The following is a 26,845-nucleotide window of genomic DNA, read 5'->3' on the forward strand; positions in this document are numbered from 1 at the left end:
CTCTTTAACTCTTCCTTCTCCCCTTTAAAAATCCTTCCTTTCTTCAGACATGACAGTGCTATTCTACCCCAAAGCTAAAAGTACAAGTGATTGGCATCAAAGCCTGTTCTAAGATGGAACCTCAGACGGTGGAAACTGTCGACTCTATCTGTCTCACCTCTTTCTCCACTTTGCTACACTCACTGCCTCTCTCCCCCCCGCCCCCATTCCCCTAGTTCCTGGAGGTCAAGCATGCAACAATACTGTGTATCAGATTTAAACAGTCCTGGTGAGTTACTGCCCAAGTATAATCCTAAAATTGATATGATCCTTTGGAGCCACAATGTAGATACAATGAAATGTAAATTAGTAGTCATTAAACAACATTTTGCAAGAACTAGTTTGAGGTGTGCTCACCATTCCTTAGTGGCACAATATTACATGCCTTATTCTATAGAAGAAGTATTTGTGGTTGATGAAGAGTGATGAAGATCTTGTTACAATGAAGATCAATGAATTTATAGTTTATGCTGTGTGGGTGCTGGATACAAAACACTGTAGAGGGATGTAATTTTAAAAAGAAGAGTGCTCAGCACTTTTGAAAAGATCAGCCTCTTTTAGTGTGTCTTATGATGGATACCCAAAAATTGAGGAATGCAAATCACTAGTTGTTTCTGAAAATCTTGACCATGATCCTTGCTCCAAAGTGATGACATTCTAAATTGGACAAACTATAGCATGTAGATAAATAATACACCAGGTGACCAGGAATTGGAAAGTCCAATCAGAAATTAGTTTAGGAACTTTTATTGGATATTGACCCGATATGCAAACCTTGTAGTTGACAATGGTGGTGGAACTGAGAGGATGTCACGTTCCTTTCAGCCACTCAACATCTGAGTGACTAGCTGCCTCTTACTGAGCAGGCCTTCTGTGTGTAACTCCAACCCTATCCAGAAATACCTCCTCAATGATAGCCAACTGCAGCAACAGCTTTATACCTCCCTTCCAGGGCTCATTTCCCTGGCTAGCAGCTGAGGCTGTCAAGAAGTGCAAGGGAAGACTGTAAGGGATCCCAGTAGAAGTGAGATGTAAGGGGTGGAGGGAGAAAGGGAGATGGAAATGAGTCTCTTTCAGTGGGGAAGGAAAGTGCACACACAAAAAATGGTCTGGCTTTTCTCTGTTCTATCACTCACCAATTCAAACATTTTCTGTAAAAGAAGGAGATGGTGGCAATGCAGAGATAGTAGCAGCATTTCCTTTTCCTATTGCTCCTGATCTTTGTGTTAGACTTCTCACAACTACACACTTTTATACCATGGAAACTAAATAGTTTTTAAACAAAATCATATATGGTATGTAACTTGCTGCAAACATCCATGAGGATATGCAGCAGGCAATTTATGCCAAGAAATTAAATATGCCCCTGCTCCAAAGAGCTTACAATAAAGGGGAGAGTGGGTACAGTACACAAATGGTTTATGCTCTGAGACACAGTGATTCAGAAGATTGGTGCTTTGTCACAAATGTAATGGAATTTTGCAAATTTAAAGGCTGAACTAGCAAATCATTAATTACGGGACTACTCAAATGAGTGACTATTATTCATGTGAATATAAGTTTGCAGGAGAGCGTACGTACATTTTAAAATAACTAGACTGCAAATAATTGGTAAAATTTCTGTTTTTAAAAAAAGAAAAGAAAAAAACCCTGTAAAAAACTATCCAATTAGTTGGAAAATCTTTGCCTTTTTCTACTTTGTTGAATGACCCATGACAGATTTGTCACTCACTCAGCAATATAGTTGTGACTAAAACATAGAATATTCTATTTCAAACTCCCTTGTCAAAGTATATACATTTATTAAAAAAACCAACAAATCCTCCACTACCCTTTCCTTTCCTACATTAATAACAGAATTTATGATCAATGAGGTTTTTTCTAAAAACATGAAAGGCTATTATAGGCACACACACACACAAAAAACCCCAAATACACACCAGTTTTCCCCCCATTAAAAATAATAATAATAAATGGCAAGAAGAAACTTCTTTAAAAAATAATCACTTCAAAAAATCCTTTTAAGAAATAAGAATTGTAGCATACACAAGATAGACTAGACAAAAGCTTTCAGCTGGAACATTGCTATTTTTCAAAGCAAATTAAAGGAACAACTGCATGAAATATATAGCACTCATATGTAGACGTAGCTGATCTGATGGCTTGCTTTTTAATGGACTTTTCTGGTAGCCTGTCAAGACTTGTTTGCCTATGATTTTTCAATTGTCTAGTCTCTGAATCTCTCTCCCTCCCTTGCTGCTTGTTTCTGATATGGTGATTGCTGAAAACCTTTCCTATTCCATCTAGATATACCCTGTTCCATCTACCCACACAGAATATCTTAATGGATAGAGGGATACTTTTTTCTAAATGGGATGGATTTATCATTTGAGGGGAAGACATATAAACACAAGTCATTGTAGTCCATAGTTTTAAAGAAGACAAATTTGAATGAAATGAAAATGCTGAAAGTATGTGAACCCTGTGTGGGTTCGGTCACAGAGACTCCCCTCAAGACTGTCACTCGATGAGCTGGGATACCACTGAGAACAACCCGCCTGCCAGAACAGGTGCCCCTCCACTCCTGTCTTGCTGAGTTAGACACTCCAGTTAGTTCCAGCACAGACCCAGAGGTTGGGCCACACCTCTCTGCAGTTCACTGAAACTGAGATTCACTCAGCTCAGAGGCTTCTCAGTTAACAGGGACTTTCCCAGTGTTCAGCCTTTCTGGGAGCCTGAACCCAAATAAATCCATCTTACTCAGTATAAAGCTTATACAGGGTAAACTCATAAATTGACCGCCCTCTATAACACTGATAGAGATGCAGAGCTGTTTGCCCCCCCAGGTATTAACCACTTATTCTGGGTTTATTAATAAAACAAAAGTGATTTTATTAAGTATAAAAAGTAGGATTTAAGTGGTTTCAAGTAATAACAGACAGAACAAAGTAAGTCACCAAGCAAAACAAAGCAAAAGACACAAGTCTAAGCCTAATACATTAAGAAACTGATTACAGGTAATATCTCACCCTCAGAGATGTTCCAATAAGCTTCTTTCACAGACTAGACTCCTTCGTAGTCTGGGCCCAATCTTTCCCCTTGTCCAGTCCTTGTTAGTTCCTGCAGACATCTCAGGTGGTAAAGGGGTTTTCTCATGACTAACAGTCCCCTTTGTCCTGCTCCACCCCTTTATATAGCTGTGGCGTAAGGTGGGAATCTGTCTGTGCTTGTCCCCACGCCTGCCTCATCAATGAAAAAGTACAAGGATTAAGACCCCCTAGTCTCTATTCTTCCTGGGTTGGCTCACAGATACACAGGAAGGTTTGCAGGAAAATAAACCATTTACAACCAATTGTCCTAGTTAATGGGACCCATCAAGATTCTAAGCCACCATTAATGGCCTACACTTTGCATAATTAAATAGGACCTCAGAGTTATACTTCATATTTCTAGCTTCATATACAAGAATGATACATGCATACAAATAGGAGGAATATATTCAGTAGGTTATAACCTTTGATATAATACCTTACAAGAGACCTTTTGCATAAAGCATATTCCAGTTACCTCATATTCACACTCATAAGCATATTTCTATAAAACATATGGAGTGCAACGTCACAAACCCCATACCTTTTAACTCATAGTATGTTGGCCAAAACTCCAGATCATATTTATGGAGTTGGAACTTGCATATATGTGTTGAATTCTTAATAGAAGAACTTCCTATGTTGTTATAGTAGTTATAAATGTTTTCTATATATTAAAATTATTGATATATGGTAACAGTATTTTGTACTACTATTATGTAATGCCTTCTAAAATCAGTTTGGTGTGGTAGGTCTGTGTTGTTATCCCTGTTGACCGATGGGAAAACTATCACAGAAGTTCTCAGGTCACAGAATGAGAGCTGAGAATATAACCCTTAATTCTATGCTGGTGTAATTAATGCTGGTGTAGCAGTAATCAATGAACATGCCAGAGCAGATGGCAACTGGCGAGGGGAATGCTGATTTGGAATGAAAATTTGAAAGGTTGCAAGGGAAAAACTGCAACACAAACCTGTTTACCCAAGGGTAGTAATTACAATAGTGAATGCGTGGTAAATATACAAGTACAGGAGAAAGAGACAGTAATATCCCTCTTTCTGGATACACCTACGTATCCAGCTGTGGAAAGGAATATTTGGTATCCAAAATCAGGCACCGCAAAATAACCTGAAAAGTATAGCTGTGCGGTGAGTTGGAATGGGGAGTGACACCTACTGTATCTGGAGACAAGAGGATGGGTCTCGCATACACTGACGAAAGCATCAGGGAAAAAGGAACAAGCTGAGCAGTGAGAATGTATGCCCCAGAAATATACTATTTTGATTTTGCCATGTAACAACCTCAAATGGTACCTTACTAGATTAGCATTGGAAGAGTTTAAGACTAGATGTGCTCTGCATACCATTTATTTAGTTTAAATATGTTTTTCTCTCATCAAGTTTTGTTTTACCATAAACAAGGAGATTTTAAACTGTAGGGAATTTCATGCAGCCTATCACAAATGTTGTTTGACTTCTTTAACCTCAAAGAAGAGGTAGCGAAGGAAAGATGTTTGGAAACTCCCCCTCTCCCAGATTCTCATAGAAAAGAGCATGGGCTAAGGCATCTTATCTCCATTAAATGCGTTATGGTATGTCTACACTGGAAACGTCAAAGCGTCAGGAACGCTCCTGCAGCAGCGCTTTGAAGTGCAAGTGTGGTCGCACATGAGCGCTGGGAGAGAGCTCTCCCATTGCTCCTGGTAATCCACCTCCACGAGGAGATTAGCTCTGAGCACTGGGAGCGTGGCTCCCAGCACTTGGAGCCTGTCTACACTAGCGCTTTAAAGCACTCAGACTTGCTGAGCTCAGGAGGTGATTTTTCACACCCCATAGCCAGCAAGTTAGAGCACTGTAAAATGTAAGTGTAGACAAGCCCTTACATTCATGGCCTTTGAGCCTCCTCATAGTGTCATAGAGTATAATGCCAGAAGGGAGAACCAGATTATGTAGTCTGCTCTTGTGTATATCACAGGTCACCAACATCACCCAGCACCCGCACACTAAGCCCCACAGCCAAAATTAGATGAAAGTATTACAGCCCACAGGAGATTAGACTATTACATGTGACAGACAGAGAACAGGAGGGACTTAGGTGCACCAGTGCCTGAGGCCTCTGCAATGATAGGGAAATGGTTAAGTGAGATATACCCAGATAATCCTGGTAAGTGACATGCAACCACATGCTGCAGAGGAATGTGAAAAACCCCAAAGGTCACTGCAGTCTGACCTGGAGGAAAATTCCTTCCTGACTCCACATATGGCAATCAGACCCTGAGCATGCAAGCAAGAACCAGCCAGCCAAGTACCTGAGTAAGAGAATGTTCTGTGTCACCTTGGAGCTGTGGCCTGTCCCAACTCTAGCTGTGGCCATCTCTGAAGGTTCAGAGAAAAGAGATAAAAAAAACAAACAAACTTAAAATACGTATGCCTGATGCATAATAAATGCTTAATGATTCTAAGTAAAAAATGAGTTTAAGGTGATGACCCTCAGAGTTAGGTCAATAATGTTTTTCTTTCAACAGAAATCTATCTAAATTGTTAGCACATCGTGTGTTCTATATTGTGGTAATTAATATGTTCTGCAATGGCTGTTTTTAGTTTTTAAAAACTCTGGAAATTTTTCATTTATTTTTGTGCCCATTTGGGTGAAATTTGGTTTATCAACTAATGCCACGTGATTTTGGTGAGAATATGTTGTTGTTTGCACATCTTATTTAGCCAGCTATTTTCTAGGAAGGCTCTTCTATTTTATTGTGTCGTCTGTCACATTCTCCATTGTTAAAGGTTGGTTGTTTTTCTTTTTAAGTATAAAGGTTAGATTTTTGGACAGAATACTAATATTTTTATTCAGGAATATTCTTACTACTTAAAATTCTTCATTTTGTTCTCTCTCTGTATTCAAGCATCTTTCTTGCATGTAAGTTCAGTTTGAAAAAAAAAACACACATGCTTTATGGCAGCAGATTCAAGAGCAACATATAGACCTCCAAGGGAAACTCTGCAAAAGTGTGGAGAGGTTTTTAAATTCCTAATAATCAGTTACAAAAATATCACTTCTGGGTGACTGGTGTGTTGAATTTTGCACTGGTGTTTATTCTTGTGGAGCTACAAAGGGTGAAGTTCTCTTCAATAGCATGATTCTGAGGAGGTTTGTTTACAAGAAGAGCCCATTTACTGGTCAGGATTCCAGAATGAATCTTCTTAAACAGTATCAAGACTGACGCTTCATACTTTGGTACTTTCCCATTTTGTGTTATGTACAATTTAGTGAAACACTTCTGGGTCAGGTGCTCAGCATCTTTTCTTAGTATGCTAGGAAATAATTCAATTTCCTTTCCACCAACTATTCACATTTTTTTAAGTTGCTTGTATATTAGTAGGGATGTTTACTAACAACAACAACATAAAAATAGCTTAAAGGTCTTTTCTGTGAGAATTTTTGATTGGCTGGAATATTAACAAAGAAGATAATGTCTTCTTGTGCCTCCTGTTTCCTCATTCCAGTTTATTCAACATGCTACAACTAAAGTCCTCTTCCTTGCCCACTGCTCTGAATCTCCCTCAGCTCCTCAGTTTGATTCCCTCTGCTGTCTTCTTATCTTGGTCTGCATAAAGATTAAGCCCCTCCTTATCTTCCAGGCCCTGCAGAGTGCTCCCCTTGCCAATGTCTCTGCTACTTTGTCTCATATATTACTTTGCCAGTCCTCCCCACCTTTCAGAGAGGATTGTCTGCTTCTCCTGCTGATGCCTCTGCACTCTTTTTCAACAGCCTGCCTCCCTCCAAGGAGCCAAGAAGCTTCATACTCATCCTTCAAATGCTTCTTGAAAACTCATTTCAGCACCTTCCACCACTAATTGTCTGCCTCTCCTCTCTTACCTCATCTCATTATCCTTGAATTAAGCACACTATACAGTATAATAACCAAATATTCAATGTATAAACTACAGAAACCTTGGGGTTAACAAGGCATGTGCCCAGCTCAACTGATCATTCACTTTGCTTTTGCGTTGCATCCCCTTCACCCCCCCCCCAACTCCTTTCCCAACTCCTTTGTCTTCATTTGTTGCACACAGAACAACTATATTTAAAAAATTCATGTTTCAAAATCAAGAACACAAGTTAGGGAATACCAATACTGAGTTTGGCTGTGCAACTTTGATTTAGCCCCGTTGTGTGTAATGCATTATGGTACAGTCTTTAATTACATGATCACATACTATTTTTTCCATAGGATCCCTGCCTTATTCTGTGCCAAGGATAGACGGTGCTTACTTAATGAACAGCTATTCAGTATTTTGTTTTCTCCTCAGTGTCCAGTGTGTGGCCCTAGGACTTATTTTCTGCACACTAGTCAAACCCTGCTCTGAAGAAAGAATTATTGGTTTCTAGGGCTGTTGATTAATCACAGTTAACTCACACGATTAAGTAAAAAAAAATTAATAGCGATTAATCGCAGTTTTAATCGCACTGTTAAACAATAGAATACCAATTGAAATTTATTAAATATTTTTGGATGTTTTTCTACATTTTCAAATATATTGATTTCAATTAAAACACAGGATGCAAAGTGTACACTGATCACTTTATATTATTATTTTTGATTAAATATTTGCACTGTAAAAATGATAAAAGAAATAGTATTTTTCAGTTCACCTCATACAAGTACTATAGTGCAATTTCTTTATCGTGAAAATGCAACTTACAAATGTAGGGGTTTTTTTGTTACATAACTGCACTTAAAAACAGAAAAATGCATATCTCTAGAGCCTACAAGTCCACTCAGTCCTGCTTCTTGTTCAGCCAATTGCTAAGACAAACATGTTTGTTTACATTTACGGGAGATAATGCTGCCCACTTCTTATTTACAATGTCACCAGAAAGTGAGAAAAGGCGTTTACATGGGACTTTTATAGCTGGCATTGCAAGGTATTTACATGCCAGATATGCTAAACATTTTTATGCCCCTTCATGCTTCAGCCATCATTCCAGAGGACGTGTTTCCATGCTGATGACGCTCATTTAAAAAAAAAGTGTTAATTAAATTGTGACTAAACTCCTTGCAGGAGAATTGTATGTCTCCGGCTCTGTTTTACCCACATTCTGCCATATATTTCATGTTATAGCAGTCTTGGATGATGACGCAGCACATGTTATTCATTTTGAGAACACTTTCACTACAGATATGACAAAACACAAAGAAGGTACCAATGTGAGATTTCTAAAGATAGTTACAGCACTTGACCCAAGGTTTAAGAATCTAAGTACCTTCCAAAATTTGAGAGGGATGGGTGTGGAGCATGGTTTCAGATGTCTTAAAGGAGCAACATTCCAATGCTGAAACTACAGAACCTGAACCACCAAAAAAGAAAATCAACCTTCTGCTGGTGGCATCTGACTCAGATTATGAAAATGAACATGCATCGATCTGCACTGCTTTGGATTGTTATCAAGCAGAACCTGTCATCAGCATGTCCTCTGGAATGATTGATGAAGCATGAAGGGACATATGAATCTTTAGCGCATCTGGCATGTAAATATCTTGCAACGCCGGCTTCAACAGTGCTATGCAAATGCCTGTTCTCACTTTCAGGTGACATTATGAACAAAAAGCAGACAGCGTTATCTCCCGCAAATGTCTTAGCGATTGGCTAAACAAGAAATAGGACTGAGTGGACTTGTAGGCGCTAAAGTTTTACATTGTTTATTTTTGAATGCAGTTATTTTTGTACATAATTCTACATTTATAAGTTCAACTTTCATGATAAAGAGATTGCACTACAGTACTTGTATTAGGTGAATTGAAAAATACTATTTCTTTTTTTACACTGCAAATATTTGTAGTAAAATAAATATAAAGTGAGCACTGTACACTTTGTATACTGTGTTGTAATCTAAATCAATATATTAGAAAATGTAGAAAACATTCAAAACATTTAAATAAATGGTATTCTATTATTAACAGTGCAGTTAATCGCGATTAATTTTTTTAATCGCTTGACAGCCCTATTAATTTCTCGTGGGCTTTTCTATGGTGCTCCTCACTGCAGTATCTGAGTGCTTCACAAACATTAGTGAATTTATCTTCACAACTCCTCAGTGATATATGCGGGTTTTATCCCTATGTTACACATGGGAATGGAGGCACAGGAAGATTAACATCAAAAGTGTAATTTTAGGTGCCCAATTTAAGATACCCAGGACTTGAGTTTTAAGGGTACTGAGCATTATATAACAGCTCCCTTAGATTTCAATTGCAGCTATGAGTGCTCGGCACTTCTACAAATAAGGCTCCAGGGTCTCAGGTTGGGCACCCAGAGAATGAGGAACACACATTTACTGACCCCCTGTGAAAAATTTGGCTTGAGTGACTTGCACAGCATCATATAGGAGCTCTGCGGCAGAGTCAAAGATTTTTTTAAAAAATTATAAAAATACATGGCTGAGTCATTTTTTATGAAACTTAAAATAAAAATCACCTTTAAGTAGAGAGAGAGAAGCTCGAAAATTAGAGCCAGACAAGAGAAAATTTTAGGAAATTATGTGCAAGTTATAACAGGGCTAGAATGCAAACAATTTTGCAACTTTAACTAGAGGGTTCACTGCTGCTTCCACTGCAACAATCACTTATTACCACACCAAGTACAGAATCATCCGTCATGTATATGGTACAACCTGAGGAGACTTGTTGAACACTTCTAGTTTTCTCTTCTTTCATAGAAAAGTATAGCCTTACTGGTACCAGGTTTAATTTCTGCTCTGGAGGCAACTAAAAACAGTTCCCATATCTCATGTTTACCACAGTGACTGCAAAATGCATGAGAGAGGCACCACAGGTAAATCTTACATCTAGCTTTATTTCTCCAGCATATTTTCCATGTACCGTGAGAAGTGAATCTGTGTTTGCTGAAGCAACAGTATCCCAGGAGAGATGAAGCTCTGTCTTCTGTCAACTGTGCAAGCACTCAGAGTTTCACAATTTACTGCAGGTATTAAGTAAATGTTTGCGCAAATTAGTGCTGTTTTAAGTGCAACAAAATTAAAAAATGAAATGCAAACACCAGACGTTCTAGTGCATCTGATGATTGATGAAAAATTAAACTAGATATAAAGCTTTAGGTATTCAATAATCTTGCTTGCAAATGCTATATCAGTTCCCTTTAAATATTGGTCTTGTTAAGCTTTTCTGTATTTGGTAGCATTTTGGCTGTTAACCAGAATTGTTTAAAAAAATCAATCACAAGTCTATAAGCAAGGAAAACTGATTTGCCTCCAAAATACAAATGTACTAACTCACTTGTCACATTTTAGTCTCTCTCCTTATAGTGGATTCTTGTAAATGGGCCTCTTGGCAAAAGCTTGTTTCTTATGTCAAAATGACACTTTGAATCAAATAATTTTGTTCAAAATGTATCAGGGAAATAAAATTGGACCAGGACATGAAAGAGAAGCATGTGGAAATGTGGTGGACATATTCAAAAAGGGAGTGTCAGGTACAAAGATATAGAGGTAGGCTTAATACAAAAAGGGGTTATCAGATAAGTGAGCAAAGAAGCATGGGATGGAAAGGGATTTGATGGATTGCCAGGTAAATGTTTTTTTAATACCAAAGGGATTTACATTAATGAGGACATGCCACAGGTTCCAGGTAGCTATTTTGTTGGTAGCTGGAGTATCATGCATTAAATAAAGTAATCTTTCTCTTTCCTCAATTTGTCTAGAAATGTTCAGATTAAGACATTTGGCTTCTGACCAGATGCTGTATGAAGGCCACACTCAATAATGGCAGGTAAAATAACAAATGTTTTTTTGGTAGAGAATGTGGTGAAACTGTAGCAAGATAAGAACAAATTGAGGAGAATGAACACAAGGAACAGAAGGCTTCATTAGGCTAAACTAACATAGACTTCTGTACAACTATTTAACAACCAAACATTCCTGAGTGAGTGCCAGCATTTCAGTACGCATAAAAGACAAAGAAATCACACTTGTGACTAATGCTAAACCTCAAACTCTAACATTCAGAAAATATGCAGGATTCAAGTGCTATCTAGAGCAGTAGAGAAACTCAGAGGCAAGGTGCTCCTCTGTTTTTTAACTCCCTTCATTGTGTCTTAAGTACTATAGCATATTCTTTGTGGTACAGAAAAATCTACTACTAGGGATGTGCATGCATAAGCAATAGTATGAATATCATGACTTCTGATCCTAAATGGGCACAAAATTGTTACCTTGTCAACAAGTGGTTCTGAATGATGTTGCAAAGGAGATGCAGTCCCTGATAGCCCCTCATGTGGATGATCATGGAGAGCCATTTAATGTTTGAGGGCAGGTCCAAGGAACCTAAGCTTACCACTGTGTTATATTGGCCATTTTCACTGTGCATATATTAGGGAACAGGGGACGGTAGGAGAGAGCTTCTGTGCAGAAGTTCTCTTCATTTTAATTAAAAGAGATGCTTCATTTGTTACCCTACAGTTGCCTGCCTGGTCAGCTGGAGGAGTTGGAAGGGGAAAAGAGGACTGAATCACTGAATTGGGAGGAAATGAAGCAGAACATTGTGTACTCCCAGGCAGAGTTATCTGCTTCCCATTTAGTGACTGGTCATATCTGTGAGCTAAAACTCATGCCCAGTCTTGACGTAATGCAAGTCTGGATTAAGCTGGGTCAGAGAGGGTGTTGAAGGAGGGAATCTCTGTACAAAAGAGGTCAGACAGTTCTCAGGTCCTGCTGCCTGTGCGAAACTATGAAGTGCAGGTGTTTGGGTAGCTGGAAGAAGATGAGTGTAACAGAAGGATGAAGAAAGGACTGTTCCTTTCCACCCTCTTCTCTCTCTGGATTTGGAAACTGGGAGACATGTGAGCACTTATCAGCATCCTGCGTGCCAGAACCTGCCAGTTTCCCAACTTATCCTCCTTCAACTCCCACTTTAATACTCATCTCTGCCATAATACATACTGGAAACACCCCTTTGGTAATGTCTAGGTAGGTGGGGAGATGTGATTATTGCTGCTGCTTGGCTAAAAATTGCACATGCAGTTTGTCTGTGCAAAAACATCCACCCAATCCTGCCCACTTGTTTGTTTCATCCACCTGTCAAGGCTTGTATTTCAGTTGGTGGACTCTCAGACCCAGAGCAGGTGGAGACATGGGAACTGCTCAGGCATGACTTGTTAAATTAAGGATGTTGTTTCAGACTCTACTTAAATAGGTTCTAATTTTCTGCACTAAAATGGTTAATGTCAAGTAATCTATGCCCATCCAATTTAAGGGGATTATACAGTTGTGGGATATATCTTCACATCGAGATACCTGGGGGATTTGTCTAAACTAACTGTCATGATCATGCCACTAAATAAAAATGCAAACAATATTTCTATGTGGCCAATGTAAACAAAATGTTTGGTACTTTATTTCTGTTTTCTTTAAATAAAATGCCTAGTTGGTCCCAGTACTGTATGCATTCTACAGAAATCAATAATGCTTGTTAACGAATCAGAGCCAGACTGGATTCTACAGTAGGAAGCAATCAATGTTTTTAGAGAAGTGGACTTCACTATGTAGCATTGTTTAAATCCTACAAGGCTTGGTTTGAAGGGGGTGGCAGGGAGCAAACCCTGTAAGTACCTTGAACCAAAAGCTATAGTTTAAGAAATACAAACACTGCATTGCTAAACCAGGGGAGCTTGTAAATTCTCAGAATGAAAGCTCTCCTGTTAAACTTATTGCTATTGATGGATTTCATTCAGAATGCACACACTGTGGGACATTTCAAGTTTCATACTGATTATTACAGGCTTCTTGGGGTTCTAAAAAGCTGGCACTAGCTGTCCCAATCACTGGTTCCAGGAACTCCAAAAGCTCTGTAGACAAACTCAGTGAAGCTTCTAAGTTCTGGAAGAGAAATAACTTATAAATGATTAAATCTACTATTCCAGCTCCCTGAGTCTCCTATAGAGTGTAAGAAGCCCACTGCTTCTCCTTAATTCAAACTCTCCTGCTTCAATTTTTATAATATATACATGACAATAAATTGTTTTTCTTCTGCAAAAATCTTACAATGTCTAAAGTGTTTTCTTAAGGATACCAATGGGCAGATTATCTGCGGGTAGTGGAGCTATGCCTCAAGTTCATGGAGCTATGTCAGTTTACACCAGCTGAGGATCTGCTCTTGAACATTCCCCAAACCAGCTTATATAGAGGTAGGCTTGGAAATAGGTGTTTCAAGAATGAACCACATTAGAGTTTTGTGGTGGGTGCTGTGTGATTCAGAGTAAAGATTCCACAAACTTAACTCTGACCCTAAATTCTGCATAGGTGGTTAGTGGACAGGAATATGAGTAAATAAATATTCAAATGGGTTCGGTAATCTTTTCCTATTACTAGATCACTGGCTACTAATGAGACTATCCTACACTCATGCAGGGCTTGTCTTTGCTCCTTTTGAAGTAGTAAGGCCATAAGGCAGGTAGAGTGAGTCTGCTTATAGAAGGCCGATGGGATACATTTGGTTTCTCTGGTTCATAATTGATTTGTTGATAATGGAAGGGTGACCCTAAACCTCTGGCTAGTGGAAGGCGGGGGTGGTTCATTCCATAATTGCCATGTTCTGCACACTCTCCCTGAAGCTCTGGTATGGGTCACTACTGGATACAGGCCAAGAAGAACCATGATCAAACTCAGTAAGGGAGCTGTAGTCGCTTTGTAGAAGGTAAAATAAGGGATGCTGTGTTTCTAGTAACACTGTGGAAGGATAGACTGATAAATGGTAAGGTTTCTGTTCTTTATCTTGAGGAGAAGAAATGAGAATTTTTGTATCTCTGGGCTTGTCTTCACTACAGGAGAAAGTCAACCTAAGTTACGCTAAGTTGACGAAGTTTAGGTCGAGTTATCCCAGTGTCTTCACTGCACTGTGTGGACGGGAGACACTCTCCTGTCAATTTACCTTAATCTTCTCGGGGAGCTGGAGTACCGGAGTCAACCAGAGAGCGCTCTACCATCGATGTAAACTAAATCGATCCCAGCTGCATTGATTACAGCAGCATCGATCTCCCTGTAGTGAAGACCAGCCCCCTGTCTCAGAATAGTTAAGGTATATATATTTCCACCCTCTTCTCATTCTCCACCCTCATTATTACTCACATGCTTAAAGTTAGGCACATGCTCAAGTGCTTTGTTGGATCAGGGCCAAAGTGCTCAGCACCTTAGAATATGGAGCTCTACACTTTGAAGAGGTCCTTTTAGTTAAGACATACAGTTAAAGCTGTACAAGAGGCTGCCTTTATTAAGCCACAGCCAGTGTTATGAGAGCCAACTCAGAGTATCCCCAAATGGAGTTACTACAGTCCTGTTCTATTTTATTAATAGACCACTTCCATTAAATTTGTCAGTCTCTTGAGTAGTTGCATAAGACCAATTTCATTAAGATAAAATTGGAAACATATACAATTCGGTCACTTATTGTTTATTCTGTGAATTACAGCAGACTTAGTAGGTGCTACTCTATGAAGTTTTATAGTCTATGCATGGTCATGTCAAACCATTCAAAGTTTAAAACATCAGTTATGTGTTAGTGACTTATTGCAGCAGGCAGGCCTGCGGGTGCCAATTAGTGTGGGCTCAGTGATCTTTGACCTTATGATTTATTAACGGCACATGGCTGTAACATGAACTCAATTTTAGAAGAAATAAGGGTATTGACACATATATATATTATCTACCAAGTTCTGATTCTGAGCCTCTCTCATTCTTATTCTCGTCTGACAGATTGTTAATTTTCAGAGTGCAGTTTATGTTCCCTCATGCTGACTAGATGTAAATTGCTCGAGAGATTCCTTTTGATTTGCATTCCCCTATTAATGTTACCATTAGCCTTGATAGCTTTGTTGAGAAGGTTATGGAATCTAATAGTATATTCTTCAGGGACATTATACTTTCTTATTTTGCAGGGTTTTTTCATCCTTAAAAAGAATTAACCAAATGATTACCTTAGTTTTAACTTTGAAGTTAATGTTTGCCTCTCTGCTGGAAAAGTTCTGTGCCTCTTGACATCTTTTTTCCTGAGGCTGGTTTTATATACATATATATTTGGTTGCAAATAGACTGCCCTCTGGTTTAGATTTGGAGAAATATGTTTCTCTGTGTTTTGTTTATCCTAATCTATTATTTCTCAAGCTGTGTGAATAACTGATTTTATTGGTGCTCTGGGAGTTCCTAAATAAAATTAATAAATTGTGCCAGGTAAAACTAAAATAGACATTTTTTTTTCAAATCAGAACAGTCAGAAAACATTAGTTTTGGGTTGAATATGTTTTGGGTATGCTTAATAATACGTTTGGGTTTAGTGCGCAGGTGCTGGGTTGTGTTGGTGGCTGTGATGTGCAGGAGGTCAGACTAGATGATTCTGACCTTAAATTCTATGACATTATGAAATGAAGGGCTGGATAAATAGAACAAAGAGAGCAAAATTAGCTCTATAGCCAATGGGTAAGGGCACTCAGCTGGGATGTGAGACACGCAGGTTCTATTCCCTACTCAAATGAATATTTCAATATTTAATGGTCTCCCAAAGGAAATGAAGGAAGTCTCATCACTAGGGCCATTTGGTACAGTCTAGTTTTAAACACAAGCCAATGTACTGCAGGGAGCAATCCTGTACTGAGAGGGAGGTGGACAAGGCAGTCTAATCACTGATAGGACCAATTTATGAGTCTATATTGAAAGCTATGCATTTTTCATCCTAGTGGCCACAGATTACAATTTTGCCTGTAATGTAAAGTATGTATTGGATTTTCAAATCACTCTTGGCCATGTTTTTCTTGCCAGGAGGGTGGAGTACTATTTTTTTAACAATAGGTTGACTTATTAAATAGGAATAAAGACTTTATTCTAATATTCTGAAGGGCAGAATTATTTTTCTGGATCAGGCTGCCATATATTTGAGCAGAGGGGTTGGACTAGATGACCTCCTGAGGTCTCTTCCAACCCTAATCTTCTATGATTCTATTATATTGCACCATGTGCAAAAAGAGTAAAAATAGAAAAAGCAAATGCCGTGTCTTAAAGTTTTGGTTGCAAGGTAGAAGGTCTACTCTGTCAGTGCCCAAGTTAGACCAAAGATAGCCTTGGTTATATCACTTCTCTTTACTTCCCATCTATTTCCATGTATCCTGAGCCTAACTGAACAGCCCCCCTCCCACTCCCACCCAATTACTCATAGGCTATGTCTACTCTGGCCTGCGTACTGAAGTACGTGACTATAAACATGCTTGTGCATGCTGCCCATACTTGTGCCAAGTGTCCACATTATGCTGTGCTGGACAAATGTATAGGAGATACTCAAGGAACCACTTTGCTGTGTGTTGTTGGTAGTCTCCCACCTTCACACATTTGCCAATGGCAATTCCTGCTCACCTGTCTCTCTTGCCAACCTGGGTGGAAGACATGGAGTAATGGAATGATGATCTGGTTCTGCTCCTGCTTCTTATTGTGGGACAAATGTTTATGCAGTGGAGTAGGCAATCATGTAGATGCTGGATGGACTTTGGGGAGAATTTTCTGACACAGCAAAGACAGCTGATGTCAGGGTTCCTTCCCCACTCTGCACTCTGGGGTACAGATGTGGGGACCCGCATGAAAGATCCCCTAAGCTTATTTTTACCAGTTTAGGTTAAAAACTTCCCCAAGGCACAAATTCCTTTCTAGCCTTAGTATCGCTGCCACCACCAAGTGATTTAAACAAACATTCAGGGAGGGACACTTGGAGCCCTACCTTCCCCAAATATCCCCCCAAACCCCTACATCCCCTTTCATGGGGAGGCTTGAGAATAATATCCTCACCAATTGGTACAGGTGAACACAGACCCAAATCCTTGGATCTTAAAAACAATGAAAAATTAATCAGGTTCTTAAAAGAAGAATTTTAATTAAAAAAAGGTAAAAGAATCACCTCTGTAAAATCATGATGGTAAGTACTTTACAGCATAACAAAGACTCAAGAACACAGAGGATCTCCCCTCTAGGCAAAACTTTACAGTTACAAAAACAGGGATAAACCTCCCTCTTAGCACAGGGAAAATTCACAAGCTAAAACAAAAGGTAATCTAACAAATTTCTTTTCTGCTATTGCTTACTGTTTCTGCAAGACTAGATGCTTTGTTTAGATATGCTTAAGGAGATATAATTTTCCTGTCCTGGTTTCTTGTCTGGCTCCGAGAGACACAGACCAAAACCTTCTCCCACAGATTTGAAAGTATCTTCTCCCCGTATTGGTCCGTTTGGTCAGGTGCCACCTGGATTATCTGAGCTTCTTAACCCTTTACAGGTAAAAGAGGAATTAACCCTTTACAGGGTAAAGAGGGGTTTTATGCTACCCTTAGCTGTATGTTTATGACAGCTGATCTTGAGGGTCAATGACAATTTATTCAGCTTACATGGTACAGATATGGTGAATGTTGATATTGTCACAGTATACCCTTGGGTGGATCATCACTTCTGATTCAGGAGAACCAGCATGGTGGGGAGGGATCACATTGCTTTGGAAATGTGGGATAACCAGCAGTGGCTTCAGCACTTCCAAGTGAGGAAACAAACCTTCATGGAGCTGTGTGAAGAATTTGCGCTAAACCTCCAGCACCAGAACACTCGATTTAGGTAGGCCATACTGGTTCAGAAGCAGGTTGCTGTTGCCCTATGAAAGCTGGCTACACCAGACATTATAGGTCCATGATAAACCACTTTGGAAAATCTACTGTCGGGGTCACGGTTGTGTAGATTTGTGAGGCAATTAACACTGTGATCTATCTCCAGGTGGTTGCCATAAGGAAAGTTCTAGAAATAATAATTGGATTTCACAGGATGGGATTTCCAAACTGTTCAGGGGCATTAATGGCCTCCATATCCCAATATCTTGCCCACAACAAAGGACAAGTGAGCATGAGCAAGGCTCCTTCAAGGCTTAATGGACCACAGAGGCAGATTCAAAGGTCAGAAACACTGGAAAGGTTTATGACACCTGGATTTTGCTTGAAAAAGCAAAGAAGAGATTTTATTCTCCAGAAACAATATTGTTTGGTGCGTCTGTGCACACTGTTATTTTGGGGGACCACTAGTACCTGCTCCTGCCTTGTCTCATGAAACCATACCCCAACATCAGAGACCCTGGAAAAAGGGAATTTAGTTACAAGCTCAATAGCCACAGAATGACCATGGGTGTGTTTGGTAGGCTGAAATCTTGTTGGCACTGCCTACACACCCGTCTGGATGCCAGCTCTGGTAAACGCTCTGTAATGTTTTAGCGGGTAAAGGGGAATGCTTCTATCCTGAGTGGGCTCAGGATAAATCTGGTTTACAAACTCTGTACAGGCAGTTGCATCCCACCTACATGCACACTGGTTCTGGTTCCCAGCAGTGTGACAGATTTATGTTACCAATCTGCCTGGGGCGTCAGGCGATCAGGCTGAGGCCGCAGGATTTTTAGGGAAAGAGATGGAGGAGCAGATCAAGTGACTAAATTTTAAAGCTTTATTAATAAAATAATAAAATAACAGTGGAGAGTGCTGGGGGTTCCCCACGTCACTCAGAGGAAGGAAGAAAGCGTTAGTACCCCACGCTCTAACCCACTTTTATACTTACACCCACACTACCTGAGGCTGGCCAAGCCTGGGTGCAATGTAAGAAGAAGAGGGGGAAGGGTGGATGGGAGTTCTTGTCCCATGCACAGGTTGTCCGGGGTCCGCTGTTGATCTCTCACTTGCTTCGGCTCTCAGGAGGGTTTTTAAGTTCTGGGTTCTTCTGGGGACGTTTCATCCAGGGACCTCTGTCCCTGGTGCTCTTTGTACCAGTCCAAACCAGCCTTCCATTGCTTTCTTAGCTTTCCCAAAACACACCAGCCTCAGGGATGCGAAAAAGGTTGTTTCCCCCCCCCCCCCCCCCCCCGCTGACCTTCACTGTCTTGCTTGTTTTTGCAGCCCCTGCAGTCCTGTTCAGCTGAATCCTTCTTTCTTATGGCTGGTTGGGGTGGAATAGGCCCCCATCTTTCTTGGCCGGCAGCCGAGAGTCAGATGTATGCTGCGGCCTTGGGCTGGAGTCAGCGTCTTATTTTTGGACTGAGCTAGCTGAAGTGTCGAGTTAACCCGTTCTTTGCTCTCTACCTCCCTCTTTGGACTCTTGCAGCCTGCAAAAGAATCTTTCACTCCACACACACACCTTTGACCCTTCCTGACATGCTTTGCAATGCCTGCACCAACATTAGCAACATACAAGACTGATCTGCCTCCCCAGGGAACCCTGTGAGGGAGGGGGCCACTGGGTTGTGACTGAGGGAGGGGGCCACTGGGTTGTGACATTTTTTTTGACCCCGAATCAACATTTTGTTGTGAGAGTTTATTATTTAGGTTATTATTTATTATTATTATTTTGATGTGGTGACTAGGGTTATTGTTGTTTTTTTCATAAACAGCAATAGAGCACAAATAAAATTGTTAGGGCAGCAACAATTGCATACACTAGCTAGTAATGGCTTTTGGCTTTATTAGTAACATAGCATAACACATTTTTTTGTTGACATAGATGTCCCCTCCAGATGTCTGTGACAAAGGCAGCTTTCTCCAGATTAAACATGTGCTGCAACACCGTAAAGGAGGAGGCATTTGCCTGGAATACAAACAGTTGTTTCTGGGTGTGTGTGTCAAGGGCAGTGTAGTAGGTTTGGGCCGAGGTTCGGCCCTCAGCGGGGCTGTGGGGTGTCCCACCGCCTCGCTCTGGTCCGGCGGTAGTCCGGGACAACATGCACACAGTTAGGGGCTCAGGCCCGTAAGTAGGGGCTGAGTCAAGAGGTCCGAAACGCAAGCCCTTAAGCAAGGGCTGAGGCAAAGTCTATAGCAGCCCAGGCCCTAGGTCAGGGCGGGCAGCAAGCAACTAGTTAGTCAGGTACCCAGGCCTTTAAGCAGGGTCTGGGTCAGTTTGTGGCAGCCTTCCCAAAGGCCTGGTTGGATTTTATAGCAGGGGCCCATACTCCTTTCATGGGACCAAAGGCTGTGAAGGAGCAGGCTATGCCTGTGCACTTTTAGTTAGTGAAAAGGCCATTGCTCCAGGGGAATACCTGAGTGGAAGTGGATTTCCCTGGGCCTGCCTCCATGGAGCACATTTTTCTGGATGCTGTGGACTTGTTGGGTTAAATATTGTTGGAGCTGGGCACACACCGAATCCCACGCTTGTTGGTCCCCAGCCTTAATTATGGTTTTAATTAGTCCCTGCAAGGTATTCCATGTGTGGAGGGCTAATTTGGCAGTATGTTTGAGGGCAGTGGTGGCCACTGTCAGGTGGGTGAGATCCGCACTTGTGACCAGTCCCATGGCCTTTTTTAATTGTTTTAATTGCTTGTTTTTTATGGCCCCTTGCTGAATATTTTAAATACTAGCTGCTGTATTAGCCCCATTTTATAAAAGGAAGCAGGGAAGGGAAATCAGGGATGCCATATGTGCACACATCTTGGCCCAGCAGGGAGGCAGGGGATGACATCTGCCTGTGCTGAGGGATACCGTCACATCCTGCACAGCTATTGGAAATGCACATGAAGGAACATTGGTACACGCATGGGGGCGCTAAATAGCTTTGTGAGTGTTTTGTTCCCCTGCAGTGGAAGGTCATTAGCTGTTTGTTCCTGTGACATTGTGCAGATTAGAGACAATTATAACAGGGCGCCTCCATTTGCTTATCACCTAAGGGTTGGGTTTGTGCTGTGGCGAGTGATGCCAAATTGTAATAAAGTCACTGTGCAATGTTTTTGACTTCATTTGTTTACAAACCTCTGTTATTGGGAGCATTCAGTCTCTCTTAATGGCCTGCTAAAGATTTTCTGGGTGTAGTATGCAGGCATCTTTTTTTAACCATTCATTGTTCCTTAATGGCTGTTATAGAGCCCTAATCTCTACTATGGTTGAAACTGTTTAAGGAGGGAAGGAGATGCCACTTATGAATGGATGTTGTCACTGCCTGTAATAGCTACTGGCATTGTGTTTCAATTTTCTGCCTGCAAACTAAGCCACAAAGATGCCCATCTGACCTTTTTTTTGTGACTTCTGGTGTGTTGAAAACTAGTAGTGCCTTCTGCAAGCACATAACACTAACTGCACTTTCCTCAAACCTCTCTTCTATCTTTGTGACTCTGGATATTTCTGAATATGAGGGTAAGAGGGACAGAAAGAAAAGTGTTTGCAGTGTCATGGCAACAGACACTTATACAACTCTGTTTCATGTGTTGTGAATTGTCGGGCCCAATCCCCAACTAAAACATTTTTAGTTCATCATAAGAACATAAGAACAGCCATACTGGGTCAGACCAAAGACCATCTATCCCAGTATCCTGTCTTCTGACAGTGGCCAATGCCAGGTGCCCCAGAGGGAATGAACAGGTAATCATCAAGTGATCCATGCCCTGTCGTCCGTCCATAGCTTCTGGCAAACAGAGGCTAGGGACACTATCTGTACCCATCCTGGCTAATAGACACTGATTGACCTATCCTCCATGAATTTATCTAGTTTTTTTTTAAACCCTGTTATAGTCTTGGCCTTCACAGCCTCCTCTGGCAAAGAATTCCACAGGTTGACTGAGCATTGTGTGAAGAAATACTTGTGTGTTTTAAACCTGCTGCCTATTAATTTCATTTGGTGACCCCTAGTTCTTGTGTTATGAGAAGGAGTAAATAACACTTCCTTATTTACTTTCTCCACACCAGTCATGATTTTATAGACCTCAATCATATACCCCCTTAGTAGTCTCTTTTCCAGGCTGAAAAGTCCCAGTCTTATTAATCTCTCCTCATACAGAAGCCATTCCACAACCCTAATAATTTTTGTTGCCCTTTTCCGAACCTTTTCCAATTCCAAATATATCTTTTTTGAGATGGGGTGACCATATCTGCATGCAGTAGTCGAGATACTCTGGAGCCCTTTTAAAAATCATACTTAGGAAGGAGAGGCCACGCATAAGTTAAGAAAAATATAATATTTATTAAAAGTATGAGATGGAACGTGTCTCTGCTGCAGTCATCTTCAGTAAGCTTGAGCTTGGTCACTTAATCTGTCTGTGCCTTAGTTCTCCATCTATAGCATGGTTCCACCTTTGCCAGCTTGTTTAATTAGGCCTCGATTCAGGAAGGCAGTACATCCCTGCTCAGGAAAGCACTTAAGCAAATGCATAAGTGCTTCCCTGAATCATGGCCTTAGTTTGTAAGCTATTCAGGGCAGGGAGTCTCTCTCTCTCTCTCTCTCTCTGTGTGTATATATATATATATATATATATATATATATATATATATATGGTGTACAGTGCCTAGCACAATGGGGCCTGGTCTTGGTTGTAGCCTCCAGGTATTATGGTAGCACAAATACATAAGGGTAAATAATCTGTAGCTCACGAGCTCAGATACTAACCAGTTTGAGAGTGAAAGAAGGATATAACCATCTGGTAACTGTGGGAATGTCTACACAGCAACTAAACACCCATGGCTGGCCTGGATCAGCTGACTCAGGCTCAGGCTGCAGAACAGTATAATTGCCATGTAGATGTTTGGGCTCAGACTGGAGCTCAAGCTTTGCGACCCCATGGGGGCAGGGTCACAGAGCTCGGGCTCCAGCCCAAGCCGGAATGCCTACTCAGTAATTTTTACTCCGCAGCCCAAGTCAGCTGACCCGGGCCAGCAATGCCCATGCTGTCGGTCTTTTATTCCAGTGCAAGTGTTTTAAGGATGTGTGGTCTCAGCACAGCTACTGGAAGACAGGTGTCCATATCATAGAATCCACAGTTGGGCTTCACAGTGATGGTCCCCTCCAAGTCACAACTGAAGAACACTGAGAGGACAGTGGGGAAGCTTGCTCTCCTCTTGCCTGTGCTGTATTTGTTTTGTGGATAAACATGTTGGGCTTCATTTTCCAGTGTTGTCAGACCAACACCTCTCAAGCACTAAATTACATTAAAAAACAAACAAAAACCAATTAAAAATGACCACAGGAGGAATAGACAAAGAATAACATTTGTTGCTTGCTGTTGTAATGGCCATACCACTTCCTCATCAACTTGAGTCCTCTCAGGAGAACAGTGGTAAATACTTTTTTCCAGCTGATCTCTAGTCCCTCCAGAGAATCACAATTTTCTTAGTGTATCTATTTTAAAATGGCCCTGCATGTAAATGCAAATGAGATAGAAAATGGCCTCCTAATAGGCTTATTTTTGTGTCCAGTATTAACTTAAGTGTATCTCACTTACTCAGCATGCTGGTGCCGACAGTGCTAGAGTCAAATAGATATTGCTACAGCATCGCTTCCCAGTTAATGCCGGGTTATTTAGTGTGCCTCGCTTTATCATGACTCTCCCAGATTATGCAAGTTTCATCCCTTCTGTGTCTTGAGTTAACGGCAAGGTTTTTGGTTTGTGGCTGATTTCTTGGTTGCATCTTAGCATAGATATTAATACTTTACATAAATTTTGTAACAGCTGTGTACAGGGAATGACCGCCGCATGCACTTCCCCTTAAAAACTATATTTGAATATTACAATATCCTAGAAGGATATTGGGGACAGTAGATGTCTCCTAGCTAGTTTGTCTCTTTTGAGGTTTGTTTACAATAAATATCAAGCTTTTTCTTTATAATGTGTACTTATTTAGCATCTGTCACTTAGATTGTACCTTTATCGTCTCCTCTGCAGTCAAAGTACTTTATTTATTATTTCCTGCCAGAGCTCATCCCATTTCCTCCCCATCCATGTGCTCTCCGTGCTTCTCATCTTCTAGCAGGTGCTGAAATTTGTTCTGTAAATGTTAACAGAAACAGCAGAAGAAATTTCAACATTCACTCACAAATGTCCTCAGAACACCAGCAGTAGAAGGAATCCAACAAAAGGCTCCAGCCAGAGACTATTTGATCATAAACCTCTCAAGCAGAAAATTGGCAATCACTGCAGAAACAATTCCTCAGGAAAGTATTCAACTTTCAAATAACCCTGAAATGCAACTCAATAGTATTTGATTTCCAGTAAGGGAGCCTGACAGTCCATCCCTACATCAGAACTCCAGTGCGGGGGAAAGTCCAGTTTACTGAGCCTGCAGTTAATGCAAATGCTATACTCTAGGAAGTAGAATGAATGCAAAAATCCTTTGAGGCTCAAAGGATGATGATTCTGTGCAATTCATGCTTCTGACTGATTAAAGGACCACTGAGACTGTCCTAAAAAAATGTGTTTTCCCCTAGGGTTATCTTATTGATCTGACATAAAGTATGCAAAATAAATAAAACAGGCACCATTAAGATCTAATAGCATCAACTTGTTCCTGTGCCTTCTGTGTGTGTACTAAATATGAAGAAATGTGGTGCGCCTTTCACTGCACACAACATGAGGAAAGGACGAAACATAACTCTTTTCTGACCAATCTCCCTCAATCACTTTATATTTAAAGATGAAATAAACTGGTGTCGGTTTGAGGAATGAAGGTGGGGACTAACAGAAGGGGCCAACAGCTGTGGCAGATATCTTTACTGCAAGATACTAGCTATTTTTCCACCTCTTTCAGCTGCAGCACAGAAAAAAATAAGAGACAGAGATCATTACCTACATTTTGATAGCCATTCATCCATAAGTGCAAAAGCATCCACTCTGGTATGAAACAATGAAATGTGTTATCTACAGCAATCAGATTGCAAAAAAGTTTCAATGGGAACTCTGTGTAAATGAACAGGTTGGAATGCTAATGCAATAATAAATTGTGAGATACCCTTTGTCACCCAAATGTGAACAAAATAATATTTGTGCTGAAAAATGCAAGAATTGCAAGTCTTCTCTCTTTTGTGAGCATAAGCAGAACATGTGAGAGAATAATATACTTATTCAGTAAGCTGAGATATTATGGGGGGGAGGGAGTCAACTGTCTGACAGGATAAATGAGCTTAAATATGAGATACTATATGGGTACTTTGGTTTTATGGCAACTCTGATGGCAAATATATCAGTGATTCAAAAACAATTAGACTTGTAAATAAACTACCCTATGGTGAGAAGAAAGGGGCAACTGTTTATTTTGGCTGGCCACATAAAAACACAGGGACATTGCCTGGTTTTGGAGGAGGGGGGGATTTAAGAGAGAAGTGGGGGGAGAGAGAGAGGGATGTTAAAAAGCAGCAGAATAATGTTTTATATCCTATGTTTGGTTCCACTTTTTAGTCATTTGTACAAATGTAGAGGAAAAAATAATCCAAATATAACTGCTAGGATAATTTGAACATGTAAAAATATATTTATGGACTCTGTGTTCCCTTCCTACAACTACCTTATCTCCTTCAATACTTGCTCCCGTACCCATCAGTGAGCCCTTCCTTGACTATTGTTCTTAGACAGTCATGATTCCTTGGGACAGATGGTGATCTATATTTGTAGCTTTTGCTTATTACGATTTTTATTTTTACGTAAGTCAAACAAGATTGTCATTCCTATGGGCCTCGGTGATTGAAACCTTACCTTACATTCCAAAATGGTCAAGGCTAATGGGAAAGTAGATTAGAAAGAGAGAAAAAGAATCCTTGGCTCTGATTTAATGTCATTTACACTGTGTAAATCATTGGTTTCAATGGAATTTACTCCTGATTTTCACCAGCATGAAATCCGAATGTGGCCCTTGGTACACCTCACCCAACTAGGTCCTGCAGTGAGCAAACTAAATTCCAAACATTAATCTTGGAAAAAATAAATGAAATCTCTTTGGGCTTGCTTCTAGTTCTGCCCTCCCTGTGCCCAGAGTTAAGTAAAGCTGATTTTTTACAGAATATGTGGTGAGGTGTACCTGTGCATTGGATGGCAGGAGTTAAGTGCTCAGTGGTATGAGGGGAGTGGGGTGTGTGGGTGTGTGATAAATGCTGGTGACAAGACTAGGTAGTCTTCTCACATCCACTTTACCCCCTTAAGAAATAGCAGTAGCAGACGTGAAATGCTTGAGGCATAGCTATTGATGGTGCTGGTGGTGAGGGGCATTTCAACTTTTAAATTAAATAATAATGTAGTCAGAATGATAAAAGTAATAAGTGAAATATTTAAGAGGGGAGAATGGCAGAATTCTGTAAATCCCCAAAACAGACGAAGGAAGATAACATTGTACAATTAGTGGTTCAGTGCCAATACGTGGCAGAGTAGATGATTCCAATAACTCTTGTTTTCTCAAGTACAGAAATGACACACTTGTTATACAAGGGGTGTTCTTTGGGAAGGTGGCAGGCACTTCCCAATGCTTTTAATAATTTTAAAATTGCAGGGGAAATAAAATGACATTTGTGTTCATGGAAACACGGGAAGGTGGGAGTTATGATATATTCCAGCCTAATCCAGAGATTGAGACTGTCTATAACTCACTCAAAAAGTCACCAGCTGGAATTTGTTTTTGTTTCACTTGTGATATGGAAAATGTTCTATTACTGAGTGCCTAATAATTGTAATATTGATCACACAAGGCATATTCTTCATCTTCAAAGTACTTAATAATCTAAAAGTAATGTATTACCCCTTTTTTAATGCCTGGGGCAACTGAGGCAGGGAAGCTAAGTAGTCTGCTTATTTTCAGTTAGCCTAATTAATTTTTTCATGTTTCTGAATATAATTTTTAAAAAATTTCAAAAATGATTTAGGACTTGATCTACAGCCAATTGACGCTAATGTGAATAAGGATTACAGTGGG

At 40.3% G+C, this 26,845-nt stretch overlaps 2 long non-coding RNA genes across 4 annotated transcripts in view; both read left to right on the top strand.

Annotated features, from left to right (window-relative positions):
• The window catches only part of LOC135982333 (uncharacterized), a 52,054-nt gene that overhangs the window by 14,053 nt on the left and 11,156 nt on the right, over positions 1–26,845 (top strand). The gene's annotated exons all lie outside the window — the stretch shown is intronic.
• Positions 9,817–14,952, top strand: LOC135982334 (uncharacterized). Of its 2 annotated transcripts, none has more exons than XR_010599619.1 (3): positions 9,817–10,117; positions 10,850–10,917; positions 13,970–14,952. It is a non-coding gene; the product is annotated as an uncharacterized LOC135982334 (long non-coding RNA). The 2 variants fall into 2 exon arrangements; XR_010599618.1 differs by lacking the exon at positions 13,970–14,952 and adding an exon at positions 11,607–13,360.

Source organism: Chrysemys picta, chromosome 3 (genome assembly GCF_011386835.1).
Source record: "Chrysemys picta bellii isolate R12L10 chromosome 3, ASM1138683v2, whole genome shotgun sequence".
NCBI classification, from domain to species: domain Eukaryota; kingdom Metazoa; phylum Chordata; order Testudines; family Emydidae; genus Chrysemys; species Chrysemys picta.